Genomic DNA, 9,108 nt, shown 5'->3' with positions numbered 1-9,108 from the left:
ACTGATTCAAATGGAGTATTTGCCTCATTTGTACTAGTCACTGAATTGTTTGACCTGTTGCATATGAAATCCGCTGGGGTCAGCTAAACTGAGGTAACACTATATTTCTTTATTTGACTTTTGCAGAGACAATAATAGTAATTAGTTAAAACTAAAATGTCAAAAGAAAGGACAACAGTTAAAATTACTTTTTTAAAATTATTTAATAAATAATCTGACTTTGTTAGAGACTTAGTGATAGATGAATAGTACTGCTAAACAATATGTTTATTTTTCAAATAAAGATTTCTAAGGTGAATATTTTACCTAAATTTTTTCTAACCATAACTGTTAGTTTAATATTTAAGAGAAAATCTACAACTGCTAGTTTAATATTTAAGAGAAAATCTACAGATATAAAATGAAGGGATATTACAAAAGGAATTAGTGGTAGATGACTGTAAAAAGAAAATATTTTTTGATAACGTTTAAATAAAGATATTGATTTCAGGATTGATTGGGATACAAGTAAAGCCTTTTTGGGAGGTTACTTACTTTATTCAATGTAATGCATTTGAAAAAGCAGTCCCAAGAAAAATTGCAGGCTATTTTGGATGATTTTTTTTTAAAAAAATAGTTTACAAAAAACACTGGCAAATTCAATTATTGTGTATCAGATCAACATTTTACGACAATTACCTATGTTAAATATAAGAAAAATAGACTAAATTGAACTATGCAAAACAAGAATTTTGAGTTTGCTAATAAATCAAGGAAATGGTTTGCTTATCAATCGAGAAAGGAAAAAGCCAATTGAAAATTCAGGATGCCAGCACTGTATTATTGAATAATGCATATATAGATTAAAAATTCATGACTTCTGTTTCAATTTGTATAACATATAAGCTATTTCCTTGGAACAGATAGCAGAGTATTTTAAAAATAGAACTTACCTAAATTTTCACAATCTTAGAGACAAATTATGAATACCCCTATAACTATTAGGCAGATATTAGAAGCTGTAAAAAAAACTAAAATAGGAAAGGCAACAGGAACAAATGGATTACCATGTTCTTATTATAAATCTTTTGAAGATCAACTTTTGCAACCAGTTTAGACAGCAGTGAGTTCTATTTTACAGGGCATTCCAATGCCCGAATTGTGAAGAAAAACCAATATTGCATTATTACCAAGGGAAGGACAAGATTCAATCTCTGCTAAGCATTATAGACCAATAGGGAAAGTCTGGCACCTGCTAAATACATTTAAAAATAAAATAAAGAAGAAAATATAATTTGGCTGATATTTTAAAATCAAGTCATATTTGCTGCTACATTTTTAAATATTAAGAAAACTATGGCTTACAGTATATTTTGAGTTTGCTCTTTTAAAGGGTAAAGTTAAAAGTGTCCCTGCGGGTTTTACCCTCCTACTCATGACCAACTTTAGAGAGAAGTGCTCTGTTTCTTAAGTCAAAAAGCCAGCATTGTCTGGAGACGTTTCTGCAGTCATGTGGCTTACATGACATCCCGCCACAGCACAAAGCATATGGCACAACACAGAACGCTGTTACGTTCCCATATGGTTATATGTGGTACCTATTCATCTACTTGAATGTGTATTCTTTCAAACTGCTAGGAGCTGGGACAAGTAACAGGAGCTCAGTCCATCTCACAGCACTTGGGTCTCAAACTACAGAACTGTAGACCTTTAATGGTGTAAGACACAGTGTCCTAACCACTGAACCACTGCATATCTTTTGCTCATTTAAGCATAAATTTAAATTTAACAAAGTTTATTTTCCCATCTACAGTGCTTTGAACAGCACATAAAATATACTGCCACTCTTTTTAGCAGTAACAAATATAATCAGTTTACAGCTCTGAAAGTGCTGCAAACGTTTAGCATCTTGGCTATGTATTTTACATTAGGAGGACAGGCCTTAAAACTTTGTGGAAAAATGTAACTACCTTAGTAGCATCATGGATACAAATGGGGGAAGGAGATGTAAAATGCCAAATAGGTAAAGCAACTTCTGTCTTCCAACAAATGTGCTCAATTGAACCACACCTGTGGTGTGTCATTGTCATACCAACTGCCATCTATGTCAGTGAGACCTGGAAATCTACAGGAATTATTCAAAAGATATCTTCCAATAACATTGTTTCAGAAGGATTCTTCGTATATCATATTGGAACTATGTCACAAATAAGGAAATTCTACAAAGAAATAATTTCTGAAGACTCTCTGGGATAGTGACAGAATGTAGAATCTGCTTTTCTGGACTGGTGATCCACGTAAGTGAGCAACGTCCGCAATCAATTGGATACCACCAGATGTTCAGAGAAAATGAGGAAGGCCAAAAAAACCATGGTTCCAAACATTTCAGGAAGATTTGAAAAACATCAACCTTAAATGGAAGAATGCAGAAACTGTAGCTGTGGTCCAAAAATTATGGAATATACTTGTATATTCCCACAGGATATAATTTTATTCTATTTATTATTAAATTTATATATGCCACCACCCATTTCGTATCTAACAACTATTTATACTATATAGAAAATTAACTTCATTATCAAACAAAAACACAATTCAAATTTAACGTAATACTGTACTTAAAATATTTTATTACTTGGTATCAGAAGTGGTATTCAGCCAGTTCTGACAGGTTCTGAGAACACGTAGTGGAAATTTTGAGAATGGGGAGGGGATTTTGCAGTATCCTTCCCCTGCCATGTCCACAAAGCCATGCCCACAGAACCAGTAAGTAAAAAATTTTGAATCCCACCACTGCTTGACATTCAATGTTTTATTCATTTTTTTATCTAAGAAAATGTCCCTGTTTAGCTATAACAGCAACTTTGTTTCCTCCTATAAGAAAAGCAGCTTTTTTTCAGCACTAGTCAAACATAGAAAGGAAGATCTGAACAACTTTTAAAGCTTACTTTTTCTTTTTTTTAAAAAAACTACAATATAATAATCTGAAGTTGGACATTCTAGGGCTGAATTAGCATGTATGAAATAAATATAAAAGGTATCAATTTCTTCTCTGATAAACAGGAGGATCACTGCAGCATGTCGTTGAACACTGATGTCCTATTGTGTCTGAATCTGACTACTGTGGTTTGTAATGCAAAGCTAGGCCATTTACAGTACTTCATTTGCATGTATTTGAGTCACTATATTCAGACAAGTTGTCATGATCCCTAAATTCAGATTTGTAATTTGAGTATATGACTTGGCGGCTACATAACTATAATACTTTATTTGGTTGTGGCCTTCCCTAACTTGGGAATCAGTTGATGTATGTACTTCAATAGTGGTGGTCTCAGTAATGACCACCCTAGCTGGGGAATTCTAAGTGTTAAAAATCCATTCATCTGAAACAGTCCATGTTGGGGAAGGGTGGCTCAGGATGAAGTTTACCATTCTGAACTAAAATCCGTGACAAATGATAAGCTGAGCAATAAATGGATTTTGTTTGTATGTGCCCATATTTAAGTCAGTTTTGACGGCTGGAAACTGCCTGGATTAGCCCCTGCAGTTCTCTTGTCAAGATTTTCAAAAGTATTTTGCCATGATTGATTCAACGTCACCAGCTGGTTTTGTGCTTAAGACAGAACTCACACAGCCTCCCATTTATAGCCTGGGTCTAAACTATCACATCAAACTTCTCAATAAACTAAATAAAATTGGTTAAATTCAAGAACCTATGCTAAGTAAAATATGGTTCACTGTGATACATTAACCCAATAACCATCACTTAACACTAGAATCTCACAGGACCCGTCTCTCCATAGGAACACCACCATTTATATTAATTTCAAAGAAGGTAATAACTCTTATGATCAACTTTTCCAGACTAGAAATTCTAAAGCACTAACTTTCACTAAAAAAATGTTTTGGGTAACTTTACATAACAGAACAGTTTTGAAAAGCATAGAAATTTCTGTTCTGTTTGAATAGAAATAATTGGTGCCCTTGAGGGAATGAAGGAAAAATGTAGTTGCATTTGATACCTAACCTTAAAGCAACAATTTAATCAAATGGGAAATCAGACACAAACTTGCATAAAGAGTACCTGCTTTTGCCACAGAGAGCAGTCCCCCCACCCCCAGAATTCAGTTGTATCATTTTCCATAATGACTTCTCTTCCAGAGGAAGAACCAGCCTTGGCAGCTGTCACTGTTGCTTCATTAAAGCTAAATTTGTACAGCCCAGTAACCCACACATGATTTTAACATAGTTTACTGAATAAACCACAACTACAACTGCTAGGGTTCATCCGAAATGCTAAGTCTTAAATCCAGGTTTACAAATCACAGTAACTTGGTTGAAACAGAAGTCAACAATTACAGTTGACATGACAGTTCAGCAATAGGGTCAAGCACAACCTACCGAATTTATTTCAAATCAGTTAAATAATTATAAGCACAACTACACCTCCCCCCAAAAAACTTTTTCAGGGAAACTTGATTGCCATCCCTAAAGTTGGGGAGTCTACATAATGTGAAAAGCAAAGGCAGAATTGTGAAATAGAAGGCTATTCAGAGAGTGACAGGAGGTTGGTCACCGCAATAAAAGAGCTGCAGTTGCTTGGACAGCAACTGCTTTAATCTCCATTAAAGGGACAAGATTCCGTTTGTGCAAGCTGGAGGACTCACCTACCCCATTATTGCCTACTCTTGTTCCTCAGCTCTGACTCCCTTTCAAAGCAACCGCGGTTAGCAAAGAATGGGTATGCGCTCCACTTTATCTAGGCGACGATTTTCACTCGGAGCTGGGCACTTAAAAGAGCCGGTTCTCATCGCGTACTTCGCGCACTTTTATGGGATGAGAACCCCAGCTGCCTCAGGGTTACTATCAGGATGGTCGTTAGTGTGAAACGGGACCAAGAGCAGGGGAAGGAGACCGAAAGCGGAAGCCGCACGAGACCAGCGATCTCTCCACCTCAGAAAGGACCAAACAGTGCCAGGAGACACAGCACAGCAGTTCCCCCTGACCAGTTCGAGAAGCGGGAGAGGGGCGGTTCCGAAATGTGAAAAATAATTTAAAAAAAATACTCTCACGACTTCAGACATTAAAAAAACCCGCGTCCCTTCCCCGCACAGCGCCGCCCAAAAGGCGAGTCCTAAGCTTTTAACGTCACGTTCCCCAAGGACAGCGAGGGAGTCGAATTACCGTAGGCGGCGGCCTCGGAGCTGCTCAGGCGGCCACACCTCTTTCCCCCCTCCCCTTAAGTCGCCCCCGCCGGTGATCGCTTTCCCTTGGTTTCTGTTTGTTTTTCTTCTGCCCAGCAACACCAACACGAGCGCCCGAATCTGATTGGACAGTTTGGCCCTGGTCGATGCAACCAATGTAAAAGGAGAAAAGCCAGGTGATCCTAAGGCGGTGTGCTTAAACAAAAACAAGGGGGGAGGGGGAGAGTGTGTGACGCACTGATAGAAGTTGACGAAACCACCTCAAGTAAAAAAGGAGAAGAGATAGATTACTTTGAGATATCAACGATGGCAGCAATTGCAGATAAATGGGGCAAACAGGTTAAGGTTCAAAGGTAAAACATCAAAAGAAAAGATCATTATCAATGCATGTCCTGTAAGGGTAAATTCAACCCGCTTGTTTTTTTTCCAGAAAAACAAACAGCGATAAGATTGTGGTTATTTTATTCTGAATAGATTCCTTAAACTTAATGGGACTTCTAAGTGAACACACACAGGATTATATCCTTAAAGTAAACTTGCTGGACTGTTTAAACACAGCGATAAACTGCCTGTTTTGAACATCATCAGATACATGATAAACAACTGCTCTCCTGCTGGAGTACTTGCGCTTTCAAAAAGTATTAGATCACCTTTGCAGTTCATTAATTTATTATTCAGTAACTAAAGTAGGTGTACTTATAAGAAGCCAAGAATGCTGCCAAAAGTGCAGTAAAATGCAAACTTTAAAAAAAACTTCAAAGGAAATCATCTAACATTGTATTTAAAATATTCCTGGCAGAACTGCATCTCTGAAATGGCTGGCATAAATGTTATTTGGGTTCACTTTTTCATTACACAAGAATGTGCACTTACAGCTTATGATTAACCTCACCCCACCCTTTAAAAGACTCTCCCTGACCTTCCAGTTAGCCTGCTTTAGTGTATATGGAGCCTCCCCCTTAATTACATAGTGTAACTTTTGAATAGCTGGCAGCTGTCTTTAGTTAAAAATAGCAATGCTAAAAATTCAGTTAAGTATCCCCATTATTGATGCTTTACCAAAAATCAAACTAGACTTTACTCCCTCAGCATGACTCTTCTCTTACTAGGAAATAGCTGGAGCAAATCACTTAGAATCCAAAACTGATCTTACATATTGTTCAAAACCACATTCTTCAAAACAGTTCAACTTCATTTTAGCATCTTTGCCATTGCAGTATCAGAGCAAGTAATCTTTTTCATCAGAAAATAATTACAAAGTATTAGTGAGTCATGTGTGAGTCAAGCAGCCATATAAATTTGTTTAATAAAGATCTTGGTAGCCAATGATGGAAATTATGTTTATTCTACAACAGGATTCTGCATAAACAAACTTCTGTCAAATGATTTGAAAAAAATTATTGAAAAGCAAAGCAGAATTCTTTCTAGCTTCATTTTTGCAGTTTCCTATATGGATAACCATTATCATTGTTCCTTTATAATTACAACCAAAATGAGCTGCACATTCCTAATTTTACTTATACCAAAAATTTAAAAAATCAGGCATGCTTTTACTTTCTATCACTAACTGAAGTCTTTCTTTCTAAGAGAAATTAGATTGAAGAAACATCCTTGTTATAATTTGGAAGAGCATATTTTAAACCCATCAGCAGTGTCTTAACATTTCATTTCTAGTTTCCATGTTTCTCTTAAAAGCACTGCAATAAAATGCAAAAGACTGTCGGTTATAATTTAGTACAATATATTATATTATAATCATAAGAAGGCATTAGACTAGATAGCAAAACACCATGAGCAGGGGGACCCTGGAACAATCATTTTCTCAGTCCTGGGAAGGAAGCAATAGCAAACAACTTCTGAAAAACCTTGTCAAAAAACCCTGCAGAGACTTGTCCAGGCAGTGTCCAAGAATCAGACACAATTCCATGGAGAAAAAAATAGTTCAATACACTTATCATAGCAACATGTAAATGTATAGGTGACTGCATTGTTTATCCGTGTTGGATAAATCCAGGCTGGAAGAGTTTTTAAATATGTGGAGAATAAAACTGCTTTTCATGTGAGTTGGACATTAGCCGAGTAGGTCCAGTTGAGATAGATGCATTGTCTTCCAAAATTATTTGGGATCAGTTTGAGTCTGTGAATCTTGAGGAATTCTATGTGCTTTGTTCTATGTGCTGTAAGTTCTGCAACATGAAGACTAGATCCCTCCCTTTATCTGTGTTGTGAATGCTGCCAAGGAGGTACTGAACCTACCTATCCTCAATAATTATCAGTTTCCAATCTTCACATTTAAAAAAAATTGATTAGCTGGACCTTTTTCAGTTGGGATTCAGATTTGCATAAAAGGCTGAAGTTACATTAATTGTTCTTATTGATGATCTTTAAGTAGGAGAATGCAAGCCTTCTCATTCTGCTGGAACTTTGATCTCACCAATCGTGACATTCTTCTAGATTAGTTGAAAGTGGGGGCACTGTTTTTCAGTGGTCTTCCTTTCTGAGAGGTTACTTTCAGTGGAGCAGAAATCACATCTATGAGTAGTGAATTGCAGAGTGTTGCAGGTTTAGTCTATCCTACCTGTTTTCAACATCTATACAAATCTGCTGGAAGAGGAAATCTCCTGGCATGGAGTGAGCTATAAACAGAACTGTATATCTCCATTCTGGGCTGGGCAAGAGACATGGTGCAGATTCTATCAGGGCCTGGATAAGTTAAATCTAAGCAAGATGGAATAGAACGAGTCTATCATCAGGCCCGGATTGCTCTTCCCCCAAACAGAATTGTGCAGTTTAAGGGTCTTTTTTAACTCATAGTTCCTGCTATGCATTAGGTAAGGCTTTGGTTAAAACATCTTCTGCACAAATTGTGGCTTTTTTTTCAATTAGAGGCTTTGCACAGTTATTTGCACCCTTATTACCTCCTGCCTGGACTATTGCACATAAGTAGTTCTTGAAGGCTAGTCAGAAGCCACAACTGTTCAACAAGGTTTTTTTTTCATGAAACACCCTTGCCAAGTGATAAATTGGTTGCTGGAAAGTGTCCAGGTACAATTGAAGGTGCTGCTTATTATCTTGAAAGCCATTCAAGATTCAGGATAACTCAGAGATATCTTCTCTCTGTTTCAATCTGTCTGCTCAACAAGATGAGAAAAACAAGGCTTCCTGAGGATCCACTCCCAAAGGGATGCAACTGAGCATTCTTGATAACGAGCCCCTATATTCAGATATCTGGACCCCTTCTTTATTTGTTTCTAAAGAGCCTTGAAAACATGGCTGTTCCAGAGAGGATTAGGGCCAAATGAGTATTATTCTAGCCCAGAGGTGTCAAACTCATGGTGTCACATGATATATCATGACTTTTTTTCCCCTTCACTAAAACGGGGTGGGAGTGGCCAGAGTGTGATGCACCTGGCCCATAGGTTGCAAGTTTGACGCCTCTGTTCTAGCCCAAAGGCTGTGCACTTGATGCTTTTCAACAATTCAATAAAAATTCATTATACTGCATTCTTCTTTTTTTCCAGTTGTAAAGCCTGTTATATGGCAACTTGTTCATTGCCTGTGAGAACTGAAAGGTATAAAACCCCAAATAAATGTAATATAAACATTCCAACTAGGCAATGATTACCCACATCTTCAAGTAGGTCAGGATACATAATGTAGAAAAAAAATCCCATATCCAATAGCATTAGTTATTCAAACTAGCCAGAAACATTATTTTCCAGTCAGATAAATAATATGAGCAAAATTATCAATGGGATAATGCTTACCACCTTTTTTTAATATAAACTCATATACATATAATTGGAGGCAGTGAGAAAAACCGAAGCCCTATAGAAACTACAAGTAACTGGGGGTTGGGGAGTGGAGATATTTACAATCCAGGAAAAATATTCACAAATGTTTCGGATGTGGGACAGTCTGTCCC

This window comes from Natrix helvetica (assembly GCF_964273705.1).
Source record: "Natrix helvetica genome assembly, chromosome: 5".
Lineage (NCBI taxonomy): Eukaryota > Metazoa > Chordata > Lepidosauria > Squamata > Natricidae > Natrix > Natrix helvetica.
This window is presented reverse-complemented; position numbering follows the sequence as displayed.